Source organism: Anticarsia gemmatalis, chromosome 25, assembly GCF_050436995.1.
Source record: "Anticarsia gemmatalis isolate Benzon Research Colony breed Stoneville strain chromosome 25, ilAntGemm2 primary, whole genome shotgun sequence".
Taxonomy (NCBI): Eukaryota; Metazoa; Arthropoda; class Insecta; order Lepidoptera; family Erebidae; genus Anticarsia; species Anticarsia gemmatalis.
The window spans coordinates 1,653,911-1,681,149 of NC_134769.1; the positions used below are offsets into that span (position 1 = coordinate 1,653,911).

The 27,239-nt window shown below is 34.3% G+C and overlaps 1 protein-coding gene across 2 annotated transcripts in view; it reads right to left on the bottom strand.

Moving 5' to 3' along the window:
• LOC142983880 (uncharacterized) overlaps nucleotides 1-26,245 on the bottom strand; it is a 43,208-nt gene extending 16,963 nt beyond the window's left edge. For both annotated transcript variants that reach the window (XM_076131056.1, XM_076131054.1), the window contains exon 1: nucleotides 26,051-26,245. The gene's annotated coding sequence lies outside the window, so the exon portion shown is untranslated. The remainder of the gene's footprint in view (nucleotides 1-26,050) is intronic.
• Nucleotides 26,246-27,239: the final 994 nt, after the last annotated feature.

A 27,239-nucleotide genomic window follows, 5' to 3' on the forward strand; every position in this document is an offset into this window, starting at 1 on the left:
GCATATTGAAAACTCAAATCCGAAAACATCATGTAGGTATATCGATTTCTACAGTATAATCTCAGAAACTATCACCTCATTTAAACACTCCAAATATAGGCTCAACACGATTCGCAAGGATTTCTCAAGTCTACTACACATGAACACATACATACATACATACATACGTTTTATATATCACTTCTCGCTATATCAGATACCCTTGACCGCTATTCGCCTTACAACCATGACATCATACGACGCTTTTTCATTTATTTTTGCTTCAACTTCTCTCTCACTCACTCCTTCAACAGTAATATTCCCCTCTCGCTCCCACTTATGGTAATTAGTGCCCGTTTTAGAATAAAGGGCTTTCTTTAGTGGGTTCTTAGTGGAAGTTAGGGTATCGAGGTTTCAAAGAATTCGTTTTAAATTCACGATGCGATGTGTTTTTAAATGAAATATTTTTCAAGATGTTTTTTAGGAACCTGTTCTTGGTTTGTTTGTTTGAAATTAACTTGTTTTTGTGGAACAGAAGTTTTGATACAGTTTGCTAAGTAAATTGATGGTACATATTATGTTATGTAACTTTAAGCATTAAGATCATGTGGGTGATACAAACACCGACAATACCTATTACTTTTGGCTTGGGTCTATAAATAACTATACATAAATATACGAGAATAACAGGGTAGATATAAAATACATGTTAAGTTTAAGTCCAGACTAAACAAAATAATAAAAAAAGTGATAACTACGGTATAGACTCGTACTTAGAAGGTACCTTACTTTTTAATGATTGATTGATTGATGTTGATTGCCAAAACCATACCTACTTATGTTGGACGATATAATTCTGGTATTTCCATACTTAAAATAAACTTTCATCGATACAATACTTTGCCAACTATTTTGGGCATTTTATTAGGTCAGGAATTCCAATGAGCTATTTCGTACTGAGCCCAATTTAGAAACAATCTGTTCTAGAATGTAAGTATTTTATATGAATATGCAAGAACAATATTTTGAAAAGTCAAAAATATTTATTACTCGTAACCGGTCCTGTATGACAAGATGTATAAATGCGAATGCAGCAAGGGAAGTTTGTAAGGATCGTACTAAGTGGCGTTCTTTGGTTTCTGCTTTTGTAATTTTATGTATGTATTTTAAATATTTTAATGGCCTTAGACTGTTAAAATTCCTCTTACAATTGGTTACCTGATACTGATTTAAACTGTGGCCCTAAGTATGGTAGTCGATCTTAAACTTCGGAATCATTGTTCAAGACAGGCAGACATTTAGGAAGGTACATAAGATACACATTGTTTATTTACAGCAAATTTTTACATAGATAAAGGCCCATTTAGACGGGGAGAGTTTCTCGTCTCGAAGATACGATTATCGAAAGAATATAAAACATTTTTTTCGTCTAAACATTCGCTCTCCTCGCTCGTTGCTTTGGGCGAGAATTGCCGTGCAATGTAATATTGTTATGTCCGTGTAAACATAATTTCAAAGCAACAATCGTATTTCGAGATTTTATGCCAGTTGCTACTATGAGTGCAGTGCGCGATGGTGTTTTTATTATATCTGCTCTTCTAAGGCAAGAATAAGGTAAACGGAAAAAGAAGAAAAGGCGTTGGGTTAGAAAATGGATAGCTAGAAGAAATGATTTGGGAGCATCTAACATGTTGTGCCTTGAATTACAATTGAAAGATGAAGAGACATTCAAAAATATATTTCGGGTTACGAAAACTCAACTCATATATCTACTTCAAGAAATTGGACCATCTATACAAAAAAGTGATACAAATATGCGTCAAGCTATACCCGCTCGTACAAAATTGGAAATAACTTTAAAATATTTGGCTACAGAAGATTCATTTCAAACATTATCAGAAATATTTATAGTATATAGGTGTACCATAAGTTACTTTTTGGTAGAAGTTCTGCAAGCTATTTACATAGCATTGGAGGATTTCATTAAGGTATGAATGAAACACGATTAATTTCAAAATCACTTAACTATCAAAAGATTATCTAAGTATTTATTCAAAATCAGTCTTGCTTTAATAAGGTAGATTACAAAACAAATAAATGGCAATTAGCTTATAATAAATCAACTTAACATAGAGATTTGGAAAAAAATAATTATTGTGCATTCGTTGAATCATTTGGAAAGTCATCTTGCATGCTTGAATTCCACCACTGTGTGTCGCTATCAGTTCTCGAAAATGCATCGAACTCGAATGACAAATCTCGCACTAAAAACGATTCAAACTGATTTGTACGATACTCGTATCAACTTGAAAATATACAAGTTGAGATTCTCGTAAGCAACAATCTGCTTACTACACCTTCGTTATGTAAACCAACATAGGCAACTATCGCCTAGCGATAAGTCATAAGCGAATCTCGTATGACATTATCGTAGGCGAGATTTTAATTCTTGCCTGTATGTAAACATTTTGATACGATTGTGTTATGGCGATTATTGCTTGTGATAGTAGCGTATAGTTTCTCGCTCGGAACCGTACGAGAAACTCTCCCCGTCTAAATGGGCCTTAAAAGAGAAAACTCACGGAATTATCTCATTTATATTTAGGTATATCCTCTCATCTCAGTTCTAAGAGTTCATTGATCACATAAGCAATTAGCAGCGACTCTCGTCAGAGAATTAGTCACCTCGGGCATTCGTCACGGCTCTTGCGATAATAACTGTTGCTAACACATCTTGCACAATTCTTGGTGAGTTTTATTAAGTCATTAGCTTTTTTTGGTTTCGAATTTTGCTAAATATTGTATGCAAATAATGAGGTTTTTGGTCACTTTTGAATGAGAAGTATTGAACTCACGCCTTACGGGTAGGCTACAATAGCCAAGGAATCTCGTGGTAGCCAAATCTTCAGGTACGCAACAATATCGCAGGTGCATTTTTTGAGATCATTTCAATCACTGTTACACTTTCGCATCTAATTTACTGAACTGATTACAATAAAAAAAATGGTAGAGACAGAGCTGACCTTGAGAAAGAATATAGGCTACTTTTTATCGCACAAAAAAGGGGTAGAAATGGTTAGAAGAGGGGATGAATGTTTGTATAGAAAGTCTAGTCTGTTCTAAGTCACTAAACTACTCGAACGAAATCGCGGGCAAAACCTAGTAAGTAATATTTATAGTATGAATATCTTAGAAGCAAGAAGACGTTCTCTATCCTTTTTTTAGGTTTATTTAAAAATGGCAGTAGGTATATGCAAAACAAGTGAACCACCTGGACACATGCATTTCATATTTGCAAGGAAAACTCGAGATAATGGCTGATAAACGACTTCCTACTTAACAGAGGACATTGAGACCGGTTACACAAGGCTGTGTCAAACATTACGTAATATTGACGAGTGTTTCGGCTCTTTGTGTTTATGACAGCCTGGTACTTCGTAGACCACAGGTATAGGCTTTTGATAAGTTTCTGACCTAGGTTTTTGTCTAGGATCTAGGATATTTTTTTCTTATGTTGTTGGAATAGGCTTGTGCCTGCCTGATGTTTTTGATCTGGGGTTTATCTAGGATGTATTTTTTTACTTGTATTGTTACTTAAAAATGGACTGGTTCTGCTCGCATAAGGCGGTATTGAAATAGGTGGGATGTCTATATTTTCCCGTGTATGGAGAGGACTAAATAGGTAGATAGATATGGATATTGGATTCAGAATTTAAAAATGAAAACTGCTTTATAAGTTTTTTTGATGAAAACCGGCTTTCGTCGATAAATTATCAAAAAAGAGGAAAAATTCCTTTTTTGGGGAAGTAAGATGCTACATAGCAAAAGGTCTTTTTAATTTAGAGTTTTTGCCGTAAATGGCACCAATAAGAATCAGATGAACCACAAAAAATGAAACAGCAAGATTTGGATTGATTCTAACGACCCCAATGAAGATCATTCAAGTCTTAAAATTAAACGTGATATTACAAGCGTATCTATATTAATTTTAATACCATTTACAATGAAATGATACAGGAACGAATATTTAAACCCATGACATCATCTCGGTCAAACGTATCGTTCCTGACCTCGTCGATGTCGTTTAATGATTCGCTGTGGGTCAAGTTTGTTAAAGCTCCTTATTGCCTTATCGGTATTGGTATATAAATTAAATTTGTACTAAAATGGCATATGGTTTTGTTGACGTAAAATGTATTTTAAAAAGGAATAATGTAATTTATATATTACGTTCGATACGAAAGTATACCTTAATGAAAAAGTAATGTTTAATTGTTATTGTCCTTTTAACTGCGTATTTTTGAAACCGATAACTTATTTGATCAGTTTTTGAAAGTTTTCTAGCTACCTTGTTTGAAAGTCAAGAAATAGTAGGTCTCTAGATCCTAATTGTATTTTCCCTTGGGAGATTTTCAAGAAAAAATAATAAAGTAAGTTCCTGTTTTGTGGATTATGGATAGACTTCAAGATGAGACATGTCTTGAGATAGCATAGGATGACTGAGTTATTGTAAAAGATATAGAGATTTAAAAATCTTTACTACGGTCGCAGAATCTATTGAATACAGACATTATCGAGATAGGAGAGGTATTAATTAAGTCTTAATATACGCTTTTAATTGCTTTCCGCAAATTTTATCACTGTACCAAGAACCAATTATATATTTCTTTATAAGCTTAAAATTGTTTATCTCCTAAATCTGAATAGATTACTTCCTGCGTCTAGATTTTGTATTTAATTTATTTTGTTTAGGTCACGCTTCTCGGCCTCTGATTCATATAACTGGTTCCTTGAGCACTGCATGTTCGAAAGCTTTATTTAAATCTGTATTTAGTAATATTATTCGTCATGGATGACGGAATGAATGACATCATCCTTATGATAAAGGAAATAAAAATGCAATGAGTACAAGATTACAGAAAAAAATATGAGCCAAAATCTTTACTAATGTTTTGCTAAAGTCTGTTGATTGTCGATGTTAGAATTTTACGGCTAAATTGCAGAACCAATTTCCATGTAATTAATTTAATCAATTCGCGAACAATATTTTTGCATTCTGAAATTAATTTTCAAAGATTTGATCTAACAGTTTATAGTGAGTGAAAGCTAAGTATTAGCTAGAAAAATATTATAAAAAAGATATAAAACACTAATAAAATAGGCCAAAACAAGAAATTTATCTGGAATTACCAACGAGAGAAACATCGATGATCACCGTACCATCCTTTGCAAATGGAAACGATGTAAAGCATCCTATAAATATAATAACAAAAGGCGTTGCATATTTGCTTGTGTGTGGTCGAAAACTACAGAGCGAAAGATTTCCCTTTTTGCAAAAAAAATAAAGTTTCAACAGCAAATCGGTACTGCACATCTAAAAGACCTAGATCCGGTTTAGTACCTAGCTCCATCAATATTAATAGCGAAGCGAGATGACCACTATTATAGGTAATTCGACACGTGGGTGGAAGCCGGTGACGGGGAGTACGGTCCTGATGACAAGGACATTACATGGTTATTGTATAAAATATGTTGTGAGTGGGTTGCTTCCGAAAGTAATACTATTTGAAATTAAAATTGTTTTTGTTGATTGGCTCTTAGGTAGATCCCGGAGCCCGGTATTGTTTAAAGAATTATAGGACAGGAATAAGTAGTCCACAACAGTATTTCTTAAATTAATTAGAATAAATAGCAAATAACAGACCACGGTGTACCGGCCAAAATGATTTCTACTCCCTGAAATTGCACTTTAAGAGCAAACAGAACGAATTGTGATAACGTTTTTGTGCAACTGCAGCCTAAGACTCCTGCAAAAGTTATTCTTTGTGAAAGAGCAGTTGACATTATACATAATATACCTTAATAAAAGACGCCTTTTCCAAGAAATTTTCCTTGCTTCATTCACATCTAAATATCTTGTCCACCAGGACCGCCGGTTAAACTTATTCATTTTTTGATTTATTAAGAATTCAGAAAGCATTTCAAGTATTTGTTTATATTCTCGTTTTTGCATCCCACCTAATATCCCGCTACGTAAGCATACCCGCAGGCTATAATTCGATTACAGTTTTGACATAACCTCCCACATGAACGCATAATGAAGTTACGCAACAGTCCAAGCGCCATACGACACAGGCTGTGGGCGGATGGGTGGCAGAATGCCGCCCGCCTACTGCTGCCTTTACTTTTACAAAGCTGAGCAAGGTGGAACCTGTTGGAAATTTGAAGTTTGTTGTTGGTTCGGATGCTTTGGTAATGATAACAGTCAAGTGTTATTGTGGTTGAAACTAGAACTGGTTATGTAGGGGGAAAAGTACAAGAGAAAAAATGTCGGCTATTGCTAGGTGGTCGCGTGTCTGGTTGTAAGTTTGGTTTGATGATAAAGTTATATTGAACTTCTGTACTTGGCGAGAATGTTTAGAGGGTCGAAGTCATGCTTTCTTCACAAGAGACACACTGTTCAGATCCACATTAATCAGGCAGATTTTCTTCGCCCATTTGGTTACTTTATAAATCTCACGACATTCGGTACAATGACAGATACTAGACGATAACATTTACCATTGCGCACTCAAAAGATCGAAATTGAATCATTCAAAAAGCATCAAATTAAATACGTACTTCAGGTTCCTCAGTATTTTCTTGCTAATTCTGTCTTATATGAAGCTCTCCAGCTGATACCGATCTTGAACCACTAAACCGTCTTGTTATTAAATGTCTATAAATAACTGAATTTCGTACTCAATGCAAATATTTTTCCAGTTCGCCCCGAATCTTGAAGGTTGAATTGTAATCGAAAATAGTTTGCACTGAAGTTTACCGGCTGTTTTTATGCAGAAAGTATTTGTTGTTGAATATATGACGTATTTTTTACTTAACACGGTGGATTTACAAACTTATTTTGTATATTTTTGCCATAGTTATAAAATAGTCTATAAGAACTCTTAACATGTCTCCCTTCTTTCTTTAGTTTGCAATTACAAAATTGATTCTGGACAAAAATAGGGAGCCAGAAGGAAATTGGAGAACAGAAAACTTTGGAAGAGTCCGTCCTAAGGTCCTAACCATTCATTTATTTATATGCGGAATCCCCCAAGAAAACAACAGTCGTGACAGACATATGAGTTTCTATGACTATACTAAAAAGAACTCCATGGCAAGAATATCTTTACATTAATCCACAAGACAATCCCAATATCACGGAACAGCAGAGCCGTAACTTATGATAGCGGCAAAAATAACTAAGTACTTCGAAGAAAACTAAAACTAAATATTTCTTCTTCAAAAACACCTAAATTGGATTCGTAGTATATTATGTGACACGTAACGTGATAGTTAACACATATTTAGTTACTATGGGATATTACAAGAGACGTTCAAAATAGATCAACGGATGCCCGGCCCACGCGTACACCTTTACAAATAAATCTTTTATCCCTTTCTTTCATACTGTTCTTTGTATATAGCCGTCTCACTCTTCGCACCTACATAGGTGAGGTCTCAAGGAGATTTGGTTCGTAAAAACAGTTTATGAATGGGTGTTAAAATGTAAGTAAACCACTAGGTGTGTATTACAGGGTTGTCAAGCGTATTTATAAGGTAGCACCGGTTTGTTGTACGCACTAATGACTGTGACAGACAATCGTTATCTTGATAACATAAGGACTTTACAAGTAATGTGTCAATTGCAAAGATTGAACTTTAGCGGAGGTTTAATACCGTTTTTCTATCACTAAATATTATAAAACATAGTCACCCGCTTCATCTATCTGTCTACCTATTCTCGATAAAATCAAAATCCTATGCCCTATCCTATGCCCGGTTTCGGAGGTACATTTAGCAGTAGTTAATCTATTCAATGGCGTTTAAGCTCTTATGAAAATGAGTTTGAATAGATAAACTACCGCTAAATAGTCGGGGTAAGTGTATTACTTGTTTAGAACACCGTTTCGCTAGTATGTAAAAAGTAATGACGCAAAAGGAAAATAGGTGACAGAAAAGATCACTTGCTCATTCATGTTATATTCATTGAACATCTACCTACGCGATTTGTTGCACGTATTAACAGATGACAGAACTGTATGTAGGTGGGTAGTTATGATCAATAGACACTAATGTGTCAACAACTCGCAATACTCAAGTGTCCTTACTTTTAAACTGAATATTGAGGTCTTGAGGTCTAATACAACTCTTTAAAAGAGTGAACTTGCAAAGCTGTTAAATAGGTCTATCTCTGACTTATTTAGTTGGGTATTAGTGCAGTATAGTTAAGAAGAAAGGTTTGTATCTAACTCTATTATTATTGGATCCTTAAAAGGTACACTTCGGTCTCATTACCTAACTTTAGTTACTAACTATTTGAAAAGTTTTTAGGCGTGTCAGGATAATTTGCAATTATTAAAGTCTTTCTCCATCTACTACAAGGTAAAAGACTGCTTCAAATATTCACCAGTTGTTTCGGTTTACGCTACTTATGTCTACGTATACTAAACGATTGTTGGATACCTATGTCTGTTTCCCAAAATAAAAGTTGGTTAAGCAAAGACAATTTTAGGGTCTACAGTGACCAATTTCAACTCCTGGTTTCTGCAACAGCTAACTTCCTTACAGAGCCACTTAAATTAAATGCATATATGGTCCGCTTGTATACAACTTCGTACAAAGAGTTTAAATGAATAAATAAATATATTACACAGTAATACACAGAAAAACCAGGATATATCAATAGACATTTTGTTCTTCCTGTTATAAAGATATGAAGATACCTAATAAAGGTACAAGAGATTGCCTTCCAACTAAATATAGCTGATAGAATGTAGTATTTATACATAGCACTATGAATAAAGACATTATATAATTACTAGTGTATTTATTAAACTGTAAAGCCGACGACATTGAAGTAAGCGGGCCGGAATATATTAGCTTACTGAATAACAATCACCTGGAAATGAATGAATGAAGCTAATATGGAAATCACAACTGTTTTTGCTGTGTTGTTATTATGATTTTACTTCTGCTAGTCGAGTTTTTGGAAAGAAACCTGCTATCGGGAGTTATGTGGTACGAATTTTTAAGTGAATATTTGTTATAAAAAACTAATAGAAAATGAACCATCGTCGCTGTGCGTGCGAATTCGGGTACTAGCAACTTATTAAAAAAGCATATTTGCTTTTTGGTAATGTTCTTTTTTTCTTTCTCTAATCCTAACCTATTGGACTCTTACTGCACGGCAAGGGTCTCCTCCCAAACGAGGGGGGGGTCAGGCCTTGAGTCCACCACGCTGGATTAGTGCGGGTTGGGGACTTTAGTAATGTAACAGGAACCAATAAACGTATTAGTATCTCGGCGATATCAATTCTTATTACTGATATTACAGCTATTTCTTTAAACCTAACGTTATTGGACTGTAAAAAAGACTTGTAGAGGTCTGGGGCAGGTTTAAAGTGTCATCGGCAAACTGCGCAAGTTAAAGCATTTTTATGACTTCATTGTGTACCAGCGAAATACAAAAACCTGTTTTGAATCGCAAATTCGACATTTTCTAACGCTTTTTTGCTAAAATCTTCAACGATCCATATTAGGTGTCTAGTTTTTATACATCCAGACGTCTTGATTTATGTAAAGTTATTATTATCTTCAATGTTTATTAATTTGAACTAGTTTTTTTCTTTATCTCTTTCCGCTTTAAATATGTTTATTGCAAATAACAGATCCTGGATATCGAGATTTTAAATCAGTTTCTTAAAAATGGGTATGTTTTTATTTTTGGTTTGTTGTTAATACTTGTCTATTTTAATTAAGGTCACATTTCAAACTTATGAGGAGCAGATGAAAGAAGGTAAGCTAACGGAAACCGTTTTGATAAAGAGGTATCTACCAGGTAATATGCGGGTCATCTTCTTCTTATCGTGTGGGTAGTGGTCAACCTAGTGTCAAAGTCGTTCAAGCCGCCCAAAAGCGTATGATACAAACAGACAAACAAACATTTTTCATTAATATTCCTTGATGCATTTTACCTAGCCTTCAGATATGATCGTATGATTGTACGCGCAGGAATGAGATCATCACGCTCTATGAAGACAGGCACTGCTTTATCTTTACTGTTTTAATCATCATTAATTACAATCAAAGTGATCTTGTGACAATTTTGTTACAGGGTATTTTTATGTATGCTTGTTGTTAAGGGTAAATAAAATATCTACCTGATAATATAGCTGCCTGGCTTGCTTTTGTAAGAAATTCTGTGCTAAATCCTTAAGTATTTTGAGGCAAACATTTTCATGATGCATTTCCATAAAGCATTAAGACATCAGTATCTGAATCATTGTGAATTCCCAAAATATCTTTGTCCCCCTACCAAGTTGTTTGAGGTCAAATTTTCATCGTTACTATACCATAATTAAAAGAGATTATGAATAATTTAACTTTTGCCATTTATGGCGACAGAAAAGTCCTTCAAATAAAAATATCACCACGGTCACTAATGACATTACGACTATTTCTCTCATTTCATTACCAATTAACTCTATTGACAATATAAATGATTACGTCATTTAATTAAAACAGTCGTAAATAGTATGATAGAAGATAATTTGTGTGGCGCTAACCAAGGTTATCTGTCTGGTGCCGCGAAATTTAGTACAATAACAAAACCGGTTCTTGTAAAGACTAAATTTAAATAACTTTACGGCTGTTTGGGTTTGGATGAAGGCATTTTGGGAAGGAGTTCGGACAACAAACTTGCATTTGCTTTTAATATTTTATGTTTGGTAAAAACCAAATTATGTTTGGTTAAGGAAGACGACGTCAAGGATAGGGCGAAGTGGAGGGAAGGTGTTAGGAAGACTGACCCCACAACTATATGGGACGAATAGCCAGGAAGAGAGAGAGAGAGAGGGTTGAAAAACTTAAAGGTAGGTAACAAACTTGCACTTGTTTTGGATATTTTAAGACCATGTCGCCGAGACCATATAGTGATATTTATATATGAGATACAATATTTCTCGATATAAGCCCAGAGTTTCTAACGAGCCTGGTAAATGGCAACAACTAGCCCTCTATTACATGGGACTCATGGAAACGTGACTGTATTACATTTCAGGGCAGTTCATTTTCCAACAGGGCAAAGATTTCATTCTTTGTAAGGTATAAGAATGAACAATGTGAAAGACTACTATTAATATTTGCTATGTTAGTACGTCGGCATTTACCAACAGTCTAGCTTACTTCTCTAAAATATTAATAAATTGATTAGACAGATTGAATTAATTTTGAATATTAATCTCTGACCTTTCGGTCAAGAGTCAAGTTAGTTATACCTATAACAACAATGCATTCATAATACAACGACAATACAAAAAAAACTACAAAAACATGTTATTACGTCAATATAACTGTTTTAATAAAATAACACAAACCAGATTTTGCAGTATTATAATATTTTTTTGAGACCGTTATATTGTATTAAGCATAAAAATAGATAAAAGATGTTGTTTGTATAAAACAGATTTCAGGTCGGTGACACTTTCGTCTTTTTTTAATCCAAGCTTATGTTTTTCTGGTTTACTATAGCCGACTAATCCTGGCGTATATGAAGAATTTAATGGAGTACAGATTTAACCCAGGATTTACAGAATATATAAATAAAATTCTTCCAGTTAGAAGAGTAAAAAACATCTTCTGCTTCAAAAGTCCACTGTAACTGAATACGGACGATTATGGAATCGCATCTCCGTACCTTAAAACCGGGAAAAATATTGGATTCTTCAATCTTGTCTGTTTGCCTCTCCGACATACAAACGCAAATTTCTTAATAACTGGTCAGAAAAACTATGAAGACCATGAGTTCTGTTTCTCAACAGTATGACCAGTAGTATTCAAAATCACCTGAAATATCTACAGCCCAATAATAATAGCACAGCTGTCGCAATCGTAATATTTACTTTATGACTCAATTGTTTATATTTTACACATTTCGTGAGACACAGGAGGAATACCTATACAAAACGATTCACGGTATATAAACGATGCTGACTTTCTTTGTGTGAAAACTGCGCATGAGTACGACGCTGCATCTTGCCAATTGTGCCAAAATCCCCGATCGTAAAACAAAGTATACGTCATCGTACTCATCGCTGCTATTGATGATCTTTTTCTGACTTTCCTCATCAGATAGGGAAAAAAGAAAAACACAGATTTAACGTCTCTCTTACAGTTTCCAGAGAGAATTGGTTTATACGTAAGTATTAAATAACCACCTTTCCACGCGCTCAGAAAAGAAAAATCCAATTTTAATAGCCAAGGGCAGCCAAAATCATGAAACTAGAATCCCAATACCTAGTTTCCGCCATATGATTTCAACTAGGTACGAGTTTTTAACAAAATAATGAAAACACCGGATTCAAACCTAGGTAGGTACGTCAATATTGTCTCAAATACTAGGTGCGATATGACAATAACGTCAAATTTTAATTTAAAAATAAACTAAACCGTCCTTTGATTAAAGCATCACAATATTAAAAGTATGTCTAACCTAATAACCAAATTCAGCACGTAATACCATGCACATAACTTCCGAATGGTTGCTAAACACCAATCGAATTGTTCTCCTGAACTGACCTTCTGGTTCTATTGAATTAGCGACTTCGGACGAAACAAGCTATGAATCTGTCAATGCTAATAATGCATGATGTCATGCAGACGTCGGCTCGACACAGCTTTTTGCTATTTTGAAATTAGGTCATAATAGACCCGTCTCGTGCTTTCACAATTTACAGGTTTATTGTGTTTGGTGTTATAAATAAGATTTAAAATGTAATAGTTAAAGATATAATGAATTTAAGAATGGTTTTTTTTAACGTCTCTTTTTGGAAATCCAGATTTATTAATTAAGATAAGATTTTCCATAAATGCTTGCACCTAGTAAATTATAAGACTATTTTTTTATTCAGCAAAAAAAGAAAGGTTTCTCTTTCTCTTTTCTTTACAGGATGCGTAACACGTATGGAAGTTGACTAGTGTACGTCAAATTGATGGACGTCACTACAATCTAGGGGAGGACTGGAGGAGGGGAGGTTGTCAACTGAGATGCTTCACAGAAAATTTAATACTACCTGTAGTATTAGTCTCCCAATAGTCAATAGTAATAATAAATCAAGTCGACACTCATTTGATACCAAAGAAAATATGTGTATAGTGACGTCACTATCATATTTCTACACTAAAATGTGTTTTTGACATTTCATAAAGAGTAGCTGATTTGACTGGTAGCCAACTACCCTATTGTATCATTTATCATAATATATCATTATCATTACACAGCTAATAAAAACGTAAGGTCAATTTAGCCCAAAAAAAAACAGGTCACAGAACACACAAGACCTCAAAAGACCTTAAAAATAAACCCTGACACACGTCTGGCCGACATGACGCAACTTCCTAGTGCCACCGCGGATATGAACAGGCCCAGTTGGCACGTACAGGTGCCACAAATAAACTAATAGCGTTATAGTAACACTAATTATACTACGTGACGTCGCTTCTATTGACATATGGATTGTTTTATTCTTGAGTTGATTCAGTGTTTATTTATGTTGGAGGAGTGTTTTTTAGACTTTTTGTTGTATTGAAAAAAGGAAAAAGTGTAGTTTGGATAGAAAAGGACAGGGTACAATAGAATAAGCTTAAGGAAAAGACTAGAATAAGCACCATTTTTATTTGATTGTAAGTTAGTTAAGAGGACTTTTTTATTGTATCGTTAGTGGTCAACCTAATGTCAAAGTTGCTATCGGGAATAACTTTTAACGAACCCTCCGAAGCACGAAGACGCTCAGTTCAAATACCACTACGCTCTCTATGGAATAAAAGCGCCCAGGGTTGCTTAACCCATTGATCGATTACCAACCTGTGAGCGCATTTGCTATGAAAGAGAAAATTGGATGGCTATGAAATCAGATGGCCATTAATTTTAAATATCATAAGTACCCAAATAGAACTGACCAAGCCTAAATGACTTTGCAAAAACGTCTTGTGTAAGAGGCAGAGGGAAAACCTGGGAAGTTCGCTTACATCGGGGCCTAAAGCGATAAAAGCCTTGTCCAAAACAACACCTCAAATAAAAATAAAAGCGTTTGAAGTGTTTTTGTCGTAATAACTCAACAAAAACACAAGACAAAACAATCATTCAATATTTTTTGTTATAATTAAAAACGTATTTGCGTTACATAATAACCACAACTGTAGGCGTATTAATACACCAGTGCTATATAAATAGACGTGGGTCTGGTGGACCACACTGCTGCTACTAAGAGGTCGTATAGACCCAATCTTTTTTTTCTGCCTTTAACGTTCTATATTGATCTTTCCGCACCATTAACGTCGGTAGAAAACCAAGGATATCAAAAACTAGCCGACCCGCGCAATTTCGCTTGCGTCACATAAGAGAGAATGGGTCATAATTTTCCCCGCTTCTGTAAAATATTTTACTAGCACTCAGCTTCTATTTTTTCGTTTCGTTATATGGCCTATAGCCTTCCTCAATAAGTAGGCTATCCAACACTAAAATACTTTTTCAATTCGCACCAATAGTTCCTGAGATTAGCGCGTTCAACCAAACAAACAAACTCTACAAATTTATAATAATTAGTATAGAAGTATAGATTTAATCTGTTATATTGGAGTGATGTTCTTTTCCTTCATGTCAGTACCTAGACGATGCTTAAAAGTTCGTACTTTGCATCGAAATAACTTTAACACCTAGAAAACGAAATCCCGTATGTTGTTCATCATTATAATAACGTATTGTTTGCTTTATCCACGGCTACTAAAGACCGTGACACAAATAGTTAGAGTCGTAACACGAACCGCGAATGAAACGCACTAATGTATTCCACGTATCGTGTAGACGACAAATGACCTTTTTGGGATACTGAGGAAAAAACACTATGTTCGCAAGGTCTTTAAAGGTCTTTTGCGGTGGGACTTTGTAACTGGATAGTAATATTGATAATTTAAAGTATAAATTGCCGTACATTTTTTAATATTACTTTTTATTTGCATAGCATATATAGATCTATACTAAAGCTGAAGAGTTTGTTTGTTTCAACGCGCTAATCTCAGGAACTACTGATCCGATTTGAAAAATTCTTTCAGTGTTAGATAGCCCATTTATGTGACGTAAGCGAAGTTGTCGGGACCTTCGCGGGTCAGCTAGTCTGATATATGGAGAGGACAAAAGTGTTAAAAATAGCTAGCTTGAATTGTATGCATTGGCTATCCCAAAGGAAAAATACAAATCTAACCAAATGTGCACAATACCCAATCAAAGTAAAGGCTAAATGCAGATGTTTTGTATAGTTTTGATGTCCTAAGATTCTGACCGTTTTAGAAGATAACACTTATATCCACTACCTATTTCTCAGGTATACATAATGAATATAGAACCCAAACACTTCGGTTTTACAGCGTTATATTCCGTGCCCAGAATAATATTAACTTTTAAAAGCCTATTTACTAGGCGCCGGATTGATTCCGTCATTCATTGCGCTATTTCGAAAACCCATTTATCAAGCTACCGTTGCGAGAGCGCGTTGGAATGTAAAATATATCACGAACTGTTTAAAAATCTTCGAAAAGAAGCATAAAATCTTCCATTTTGGTTCAAATTTTCGATCATAAGGTTCCGGAACAACTAGTTTTATGTACTAGTTTGTTAATGGGATTCCGGCTTCCTTATCTATCGTTATCAGCGAATGAAGACCACCCTGAAGGCCTCATATCTCGTCTGGCGTAACATCAAATGTTTTGGGACAATAACATTGGCTGGATTGCTATTGAGATGATGTCATGTACAACTTATATTTACATAGATTACATTTATCCACACTTATTTCAAAAGAAGTTTACGAAAATATACAGGTTTTTGAACTACATCTTCTTTTTATCGTATGGTTATTAGTGGTTATCTTAGTCAAATGTGTTCTAGCCGCCCGATGGCCTTTGATGATGGAATGACTTATATATAAATCTACATATAATTTATCTTTATTTACAAGTTTTCTCTTTCGCAGCTTACCGAATACGAATACTACGCATTTGTCCTTTTTTGAATTTAATTAGAGTACGACCTTATAGGATGTCACCTAACGGCATTCCACTCTTCTCGACTGACGATTTATATTTTACTAGGTGACCCGCGCAACTTCGCTTGCGTCACATAAAAGAGAATGGGTCATAATTATGCCCGTTTTTGTAACATTTTTCGTTGCTACTCCGCTCCTAATAGCCGTAGCGTGATGTTATATAGCCTATAGCCTTCCTCGATAAATAGACTATCTATAACTGAAACAATTTTTCAAATCGGACCAGTAGTTCCTGAGATTAGCGCGTTCAAACAACCAAACTCTTCAGCTTTATAATATTAGTATAGATAGTAGGTATAGATTAATCCAAAGGTTGGCCATAGTTTTGATATGTTATATGGTATGGCACAGAGTAGTATGCTAGTCTTTTCACTATAATTCTGTCTTTCTACCTTTGATTTCATGTCACATACAATACCCTCCACTCGCAGGGACCTTCACAAGGAGCAATTTTGGAACACCAACTCTTATAAAAAAAATCCTTTCTTAGAATATATTAAATCTGTGTGTTTATAACTAGGTACACAGACTATATGTCCTCTGACCTCGAGAGGAGAGTAAGGACAGATATTATTTTATTATTCATACATAACAACTTGTTTTGCACCGGTTGACCTCTTTAATGGCTTGCTTCCTAGGTTAAGTTTCATTGCATCCAAGACGGATGGAAGGTCAAAGGTAATTGCTTGATTCTTTCACATTTTGGATAATAGTTTTAAGTCTGTTTATCGTCTCACTAGAATAGATTAAGTAATAATACGTGCATACATGGATGAGGGCGGCCCAGGACCGGTCCTATTGGCGCTCGATGGGGGAGGCCTTTGTCCAGCAGTGGACGATTCCCGGCTGAGATGATGATGATGATGATGACGTACATACATAATATCACGGCTGCTATACCCGACGTCTGTTAGACCCATATAATACCTATCGGGCGAGACTGTTGCTATTTACCAGTTCACCGGGCTTCTTTTGAGAAATATTCTAACATGAACAACCGAACGAACCCAAAATCTTAAGATTAACTGTCCATATTTATGCAAAATGGAACCATACGACATTTTTTCAAACAACAGTGGTCTTAAACCTTATACAAAAAAGTAAAACACGATATTCGCCTCAGAAATAGGGTTAATAAAAAGCAGAACCTTTGATATCTCAAAACTACGTATTTGCTGTGAGGTCCCTTTTGCATGAATGCGGACAACTTACAGTCAGATACAATGCTATCCGCGCCACAGAGGTACCTAGTTACTAAATAATGTGGTACTAAGTAAATCACGGAAAGCAATGATTTGAAGTCAAGCATCTTGAGTGTTTGCTACTTCACCAGTCACGTAAAAATGTCAAGTCTCAATTGATTTCTAAAGAGCATTTCGACAATATATTGCCTCATTAGTGCTAAAAGCATTGTATTACATAAACAACTTTCTATTCGAAGACATCCTCCGTTAAGTGTATTATTATCTGTGACATATGAAATATTACGGTTTGGAGAAAGTCCTGAATATTTTATTGTCACATAATTCATACTTATTTTATTGGTACTTATATTGACTTTCTGTGGACCTTCACTTTTTAAGAGCATTATGAGTTACTGCAGAAAGTCTCGCTCGAAAGGGCAGTCGTAAAGTATGCATCTTGTTTGTGTTCCAAACGTTTATTCCTCTTTTGGGGGGAGAGTTTTCCTAGCAGTGGACAGTCATGGATAGAAAAGAAAACTATTCTGTCTCGCTAACAGGTCTGCTTACCAACTTTTCTCTCGTCCTATCCAGAAAATCATATTCCTCCAGAGTATTTTTATAATATTCTTATAGTTATTCAAGTTGGTCTTGGTTCTATAAGTTTCTTCTATATTTTTTTTAGAAAACATAATTTGTTTGATTAAGTTCTACTAAGAATAACCTGAAACTGTCCAATGTCAATATTTGCGCTACAGTTAACCCTTGACATTGAACCCATGACCCATCATCTTTTATTCTCGGTAGTAAAGGTTTAATTTGATTTATTTTCCTTAACCCATCATTCAAGGGTACATGACGAAGATACTGACTAGAAGACCACGTCACGCTGCGGTTACCAGTACAGATGGACGAAAAACAGTTCTTGGAAAATTTACCCATTCGATTCTTTGTTAGGCCAAAAATGTGTCATCTTAAATTGTTATTTTCTTACTATTGGTGGTTTATACTGTCATAAATACTTTGATGGTATATTGAAACTGCGATGAACAAAGACTTAAGCAATTATGAAGGTGTACTACTAAACATATCATATTTATAAATCTCTCATTTTGTTCTAACACCGGCTAATCAGACAGCATGTAAGCGACAATATTGCCTTTTCTGTGTCTTGATCACCTTCATTTGGATCGTCGTTTTCGACCGCGTTACATAATTTACTATTTGATTAAAGATCTACCGCTGGTGTTTTATAATACGGTCAGATGTGTAGTACTGGTAACCGGCGGTACAGTACGACAAGATGTATGGATGTGAAAGAGGCAAGGATAGTTTGTAAGAATCGTACTAAGTGGCGTTCTTTGGTCTCTTTCTACCTCTCAGGGAAAAGGCGTGATACTATGTATGTAGGTATAAAAGAGCTATGTAAATCCATGAAGAAACAGTTTCCTCTCATAGTTAGATTGTAGTAATAGGTAGCGTTTAGCTATCAATGAATCCCTTAAATTAAACTATTAGTAGCAGACAGTATTCATTCAGTACAAAACTTCTCAACAAAAACCGGGTTTCCGTTCTTATTTATATATTTAAATACAATCTCTACTATGATCCATGTTGATGTGTGGAAGAATGCCAAGTTTTAATATTAGCGGCCCGGTTAGCTGATGTCATCGCTATTACAATGTTTACACTCAAAATCACATTTGATCACCTCTGACTTGTTTTCAATGAGGTCAAATACGAAGCTTTATTTCGAAAAATATTTACCAAACACTAGTAGTCTTAAACGGCGGTCCTGTATGACAAGATGCATGGTTGTGAATGAAGCAAGAGAAGTTGGTAAGGATCGTACCGAATGGAAGTCTTTGGTCTATATCTACACCTATAGAAACAAAGTGTTATTTTATGTATGTATGTATTTGTATTTTACAAAATGTATAGGTTCATATTCGAAACTGGTTAGTAAGAATCAGCGAAAGAACTACTAATTCGGTTGTTATGCAAACAGTTATATTTAAATAGCCAGCGTAGTGGTCTAAAAGCCTAATCCTTCCCTCATTCCGGGTTGAACCCTCGAGGAGGAGGGCATTAAAATATGGACAAGTAAACTGTAGTATGCATATCTTTCATTCTTCTTTCTTACTTCTTCTTTTCAGACAACTATTGCTCTTGTGTTGCGGGGACTTTTACAAACATACAAACAACGGAGACAAAGTACAGCCAGACACGAAACGATTCCGTGTGGGAATCGAACGCACGACCTACCGTCGAAATGGTAGCGGCGTGGTGACCTAAACCATTGGGCCACGGAGGCAGTCAAGATAGATAGAATTCAGTCACTAAAGATAGGTTTTTGAAACTTGTTAAGATACTATTAGTACGGTAATAAATTTGGATAATGAGAAGTGTATTTTGTTTTGATGTACTCTTAAAATGATGCACCGTATATCATAATTATTTGGTACTTTTTGCAGCGCAGTACTGACATCTGACCTCTGTTATCCAAAGAGTTATTTCATTGGTATTTTTAGTTTTAAAAAAGCCAGATGTTGGGTGACGTAATTTTGAGGTTTATTAATGGATGTGGCTACTGGAACTGATTTTCTTTTATGTGGTTTAATGTTGCTTGAAGCTTTGATTTTTGAACAAGTAAAGATTTTGCCAATGTGCACTAATTAACTATATTGATAGACAATTAAATAGACAATTTAAAGTAAATTAGCACGCGTATTCATTATTCCTTTACATATTTTAAAGACCTGAAAATTTCCTGAGATTTATCGGTCTTCGCACAAATGTCAATAATACGAAAATCCTGCCCTAAAAGATAGGTACGGTACTAGGTACGGTCTATGTACAAATAAGTGGAGTTATATATAGACCAGCAACAGAAAGAAATCAGAGTAAGCAATTCCGAGTGATATTGACGTAAAAAAATTAGTTTCAACTAAAAATAGTAACATTTAAATAAACAATAACAACCAATTTGACAGCTGTCAAAATGTTTCCATCCTATTTCTTTCAGTGTTATAAGAAAGAGACAGCCAGATGAAAATTAGTTTATTTATAGTATTCTGGCATGTTTGATTAGCGTGTATATGAGAAATGTTTTTATTGAGGGCATTCGCTTGTGTGAAAGTGTTTGTTTGTTTGTTAGCGTGTGTCGAACAATGTTGGTGCGAAGTGCACTGAGTAATGCCATTGACTTTGAGAAGGTTTATAGGGTGCGGGTTCGAGTATAGTTGATGGTTATTCGTATTGCAAAATTTGATGGTTTTTTGGGTTTTAAATGGAGATATTGTGCTTTGAGATTTTTAAAAGTATTCGCAAATTTTTGATAATATTGGCAAAAATAACAAAACATTTTTTTCAATATAAGTTATTTTCCCTAAACCCCAGTCAGCTCACGTGAAAGAGCAAAAGTTTCTAGTTTTCCCATCACTTTTTCAAAAGTCCCCTGCGCTTTTTAATTCAACTAAACAATTATTAGTTACTAGGTAAGTACACTTTCCAACTTCAGGAGCAACTTGACACATAAGATATTAGACATACTTAAGAACTGAAGTCCTTATAAACAGTATATATACTCGTACGTAAGTAATACGTAGATACGTTATCAGTGAATTAATTACATTGTTGAAATATTACATTATTCTATATCAATTTATAACTGCCATTGATATTGACGCCAAGTCTACGTCATGATTAAGGTTCAACTCGAAACTAAATAAAAACATTTTTACAAGGAGCAGTTGTGGATCCACGTCCATGTAACTTCGAAATAACGTTTGTGTTTGAAAACTGAATTGTCTGAAGCTGAACGATACAATTTCGGTAGAAACTTGAGGCATCCCAAATTTGTGGAGTCCATAGCTCATAGGTTTTGTAGTACTTACTTGGCGTCTGGGATTGAATTCTTGCGATGTGAAAATATGTCGTTTTACACGAGTAAGCTTAAGCAAATCTGCAAGTTTACCTTGCTTTTTCAAGATTATCAATAATTTCTGTATATCTGACTCCAGTTACCTAGTACAGATATGTATAACATATTTATGAGCGATGGTTTTCCGGAGTTAGACTAGGTTTATGAGCCGGCGTTTCTCGTGTAACGACCAGTTAAGACGTCCGGCGAAATCTATTTGAGTTGAAATTTACTTACTGGAAACTATGACTTGTTTGTTTATTGACTTTAAAATGTAAAGACATGTTGCATTAGTTAACAAAGAGCCTCTTTGGTACTGTAACTAGGTAGTCGTTATAAATACATAGCAAAGGTTAGGGATTCGTTTTCGATATGGAACTTTTGGTTAGAAATATTCACTTATCTGTTGTTAAAAATCTATTCCGACGGGAACTTGCTTAATAGTTTTAGACGATGAAGTAGTTGTACCTACGTCATTTATTACTTAGTGTTATAACAATAAGTAATATTCCTAGTCCCATGGAAAAAAGGCGTTTATATGTATATTAAATAATGCATATTTATTATAGGTATTTTTTTCTGAAAATTAACAAAAATATAATGACTTAAGTATGTATATAATAATTTCTTATGTAATAGATATGTAAAAGAAAGAAAATTTCGTAAACAATAGTTTATGAAACCATTTAGTTCTTCGGTATTGCTTAACCTGATAAAACTAAGGTAAGGTTACATAGGTGGCGTTGTATAGGCGTGGGTGTTGATGCATTTTTGAGTCACTTGTTTTGAAACAACTATTACACAGTGACTACAGGCTTTATTGTAAACATCAATGAATACAACTGACTCACAATTCAATGTATTCTGCGGTTTATTTCAAAATATACGAAGGTTCAACATCAGCTTAATCTTTCTTCCAACTATATTGGAGTCGGCTTCCAGTATGCAGCTGAATACCAGTATTTTACATGGAGCGACTGCCTATCGGACCTCCACAACCCAGTTACCTGGGTTACAACACGATACCCCTCGGTAAGACTGGTTATCAGACTTTCAAGCTTCAGACTACTGTTTACGATCACCTAGCTGTCAAAGATCTTCAAAAACAAAGGTTAAACTCAACATGAGTAATATACAAAATAAACCAAAAAAATAACTTTATAAACAAAATCCCGCGGATTTTGCAGTGACGCATCCATGCGGTTTCTAATACGTTCTCATACGCATCGTAATAAACGAAAATAGCCAGTGAGCAAGATTGTGTAAACGAGAACAAGGCTCTTATGATCCTGGAATTATGACCAAAGAGGTTGAATTGTTTATGGTTTATTTTTGAATATAGAATTGATAAATTACCGCGAATTACGATGTGGGTAGATTGAAGGTCTTTTTATGACTGTGTTTTGAAAACAAAGGAAAATTATGATATTAATTAGAGGTTATTTATTGGTAACTAGCGTTAGGTCAGTTTTGATGACGAGGCGTAAATATTATGAATAACAAAATACTTCGTAAATGTGGAAAACAATGAGTTATACGTGAAACCCATTACTCAAATCCGATCCAATAAAAACTAGGTAAATTGTTTACACATTACGAAGGTCCAAGAAAATGTTTTGAGAACCAAACTCAAGGCTAAGAAGAGTAAAACACTGAAAAGATTTTCATTGAGAGTTGCCTATTATAATTTTGCTAATACCCTTAGGATTAACAACTACTGTACTGTAGTTTATTTTCTTTTCTAAAAGTGTATTGCTACTGAACGGTGTTTTCTAAGCCCAGTTTATTTAAAAACTACAACCATAGACATCAGAATTAGAGATATGTTTCTGATTTCTGTACCTACAACCATTCTAAGAACCTCGCAAATATGTATATTGACTAACTTCGTAAAAACATAACAGGAAAAATATGGTCTTAAAAAAAGACCACCATTTTTATAATCTGTTTTATGTCATCGATGTAGGTGTCAATACTGTAAATGTAAATATGGCCGCAAAGTCCTCGCCAAAGATCGAACCCACGATCTTCGAACAGCTGTCGATGCGGGGGCGGCAGGAAACGTAGTGATACTTTACATATTTGTTTGTTTTTATATAAATACTAGTTCTTGCGCGTGGCTCCGTCTGTGGAGACTACAGTTTTATCGCTGATAAATGTTATGTGACGGACAAAGTTACGCCTAATGTTTTTCATTAAAAAATGAAGCATTTTTTTAATTGCTTTTTAGTTTTATCTTGGGATGCTATTCCTCTGAGGTAGCAGTGATTTAAAAAAAATGTATCAACAAATTATTATAAGCTTGTATGCTTTATCACGTATTTCAGTTGACAACTAGTGTACGTTAAATTGATGGTCACTATTCAGTATATTGCCGCTTTGACGTAATGTTATAATCACTCTATTCTAAGGGAGAAAGCAATGTACACCATAGTGGCTTAAAATGTTTCATGTTTTTTATTTTCATATTTTCTGTAAGAGTCAAATGTATCATTAGAATTAGATGATTAAACCTACGTAGAGTATTTCTTAAATAGCATTAAGAACAGAGTAATAAAAACAGTAATGAAATCCATAAATTATGTGTTTATTTTTAAAGGACTGGCTGTTTTTTCTTGGATTCCAGTTTTAAAATGTAGAGCTGTTTGCCTTGGACAATTGTATAACATTACGAACTTTTTGTTACTGATGACTGACATTATTTAATTAGTTAATTATATAGAGATCTTATTACAGACTGAAGACTGTAGGAACATTCTGACACCAGTGTTTTAACTTACTTCAAAAATGGATGGACTTTACTAGTTTGTAAATTTAAAGGTGGTTTTTTATAGTTGGTAAGAGAAAAATTCAGTGTTTTTTCTTTATCTTTTCCCCAATTCCGTATCCCACTGCTGGGCAAAGACCTCTATTGTAAAACAATTTCGATAATACAGAACGAATTTAAGAATAAAGGGGACAGAAGTGGTTACAGTTTTCATAATGACTTTTGCTATTAAAGTAAAAAAGATTATTTTCTTCAACAGTCGATTCAAAATTCCAATAAAAACGAAGTTTTTGTTTGTGGTTTGCCATAAATATCATACGCCACACATAAGTAAAGACTATAATAGGTATCTACCTATTATTATCTAGAAACTTAATAGCTATCGTAAAATGTCTGCAAGACACGGTGGAACCGTGGACAATAATTTATGCATGCATCTAGTCATAATAAATTGTTCATTGTAATAAATTCAGATTTACCGTAGCAGCAAAATAATTCCAGATTCTAGAAAAAAATATATATAAATATTGAATACCTACCTACCTACTTAGTTCGGACACTTCTGATTTAGTAACGATCGTTCATTTTAGGCAGATAGGTTATCTGACAGTTACTTTTACGGTACTAGGATATACCTATTCCATGGAAAGAGCAAAATGCCAATCTATTTCCCGAAAACCATCTTAGGCCATCAATGTTTATAAGAGTCAACTAAGGAGGTTTTCGTGGTCCAAAAAAGGTGATATATGATAATATTGCAATTTTTTAATGATATTTTCGAACTTATTACCTACATTCAGGTAGGTACATACATTTAAAATAAGTATTTCAGAATTTTATTCGGATGGGCATCGGCATCGACGATCATGAATTATTAATCATGTTAATTACAGCCGCTAATTAGAGATAATAGATGCTAATCTAACAGGTCGTGGTCCGGACTAAATTAGGTCTAACGTGTTTCAGAGTTCCCACACCAGAGTGAAATAGATTTTTATTGCTTTGCTTTGCCACTTTTGCTGGATAAGTATCGTTTAGATTATAAAACGAAATATTGATATCTTTTCATACATTTATTGTTGTTTTATCTTTAAGATTGGTTAACCGAAGCTTGCATGTAAGTCGTGAAAGACATACGAGGCTTCTTTCTATGTGAAAAGGTAGGAATAAAACTCCTTGTCTAAAGTTCTAGCTATCAGATCAGTAAATTTCATTAAAATCTGCTAAGTAATTTAGCGTAACATAACGTCAGAAACATTTTCGCGTACATAATTTATCACGCTAATACTTATGTGTATGTCTGTATATTTATTTAGTAGAAAACAAAGTCATAAAGACGACAGAACGCTCATAAAACAAAATCCTGTTTTGATAAATCTCGAACTTGTGAATGACAGCAAAACGTGTTATTTTAACTGCTTATTTTAATACTAAATAAACTTACATTAAATCATGAAATCATCTCTATCGGTAGAACAGTTTTATAAGTGCGCATTGTACCTAGGTAGGTACCTATTTTCAATAGAAATCTAAAAAAACTACACCAATTGGCAATTTTTCTTCATCTGACATTTTCGGAATACTAGTCGTCGTTTTGCGAAAATGAAATGTACTGTCTCGCCTAGCTCTCTATTGATTAAATACAGTTTTAAATCGGGTCTATAGTTTCACAGATAATGCCTGTGAACGAAGAAAATCTATCTACAGAATCTCTACGTAAATAAGAGAATACTGGATTTTACGCAATAACCATAAATATAAACGTACAATACTGTTTAGTAGAAAGTTATCTTAAATCAAAGCGGCACAATACTAGCATCTAGGTAGTTCGTTGAAAGTTAGCCCAGGGCGAGTCACTTAAACCCTACTTAGTACCTAGACTCTACACCTAAGACCTACCTAGCCATATTTGCTAACATAACGGCTATTTCTCAGCCTTAAATGGCCATACAAGTTATCTAGCAGAAAAATAGAACAACTTTAATAAAACAATCGATATAAAACTATATCTCATGTTTTTACGAAGGTTAAAAATGCGTTTTTAATTTAAAAATACACTCACCGATTATTTTAATTTATTCCACAAACACAACACTACACATATACACAGATAACTTTTTAAAACACCATTAGCACACAATAAAACTTATATTAATTATTATTTACGATTGTTATTTTAAAATTTCGTATTATTTTCGACGGTTCGTTACGACCTGCGCATGAGAACGTTCGCGCGCGGAATGAAGTTGCGCGCGCACTTGACGAAGCGCGCGGGAAAAGTTGAACGGAAATAGTGAAGTCCACTAACGCAATAAATTGCCAACTTCGTGCTGGTCGATTTCTCGGAAAATTATATTTTCATTTTGTTGTAAAATATTTTTGTTCGTAGCGTAGAGGAATAATTACTCCACCAGTGTTAGCCATTGTACATTATCAATATAATCATCTATAGTTAACTGTTGCAAATGAAGCCTGCATTATTATACCTACTTATTTAATTAGTCAGTAATAAAGACATTTAAAATAATGGGACCTAAAAACCTATGAGAAAATTTAAACCTGATACATGATATTACATTCATGTCCTATTGGATGTGTTTAATAGGAGTAAATAATCAGTTGTTGTAGTTGTTAATAGGTATGACAAATCCAATAAGATTTAACTTAATCTAATATAACAATGTGTTCATTGTGTTTGATGTGGATTATAAAAAAATTTCAGTAAAAAAGTCCTGTATTCTCTGTTTCGCACTGCATGCAGAGAAATTTTATAACATTAATTAAAAATAATCTGCTTTTGTACGGACTAGGAACACAAACCTATAACAAGGGTTTCTTTACAAATAAATAATTCAATTTTTACAAAAAAAATACCCTAATTCTTTACAAATAAATAATTCCATTTTTACAAATAAAAATAATAATAATATAAATAATTAATTTTATAATTGCGTTTGTAAATTAATTTCCTAGCCAATTTGATAAGAGGAAGACCTTACTTACCACTGAATATACTAGTTAGGTACTTTTGAGTAAAACTCAGTTATCGTGTATCGAGACGAAAGACAAAATCTATGTAACTGATACAGAAGCATGGGAATAATGTCTTTTATTACCGTTAAATGTACCTCAGAAACAGGGGGTAAGAGAGTTACTTTATTTTAATGTAGAGGTCTTCTAATCCATTGTATGATAGATTCCTTCTCTGCTTTTCGCGAATCAAAAAGCTTTCAACGTTTTCAAATGCAAGA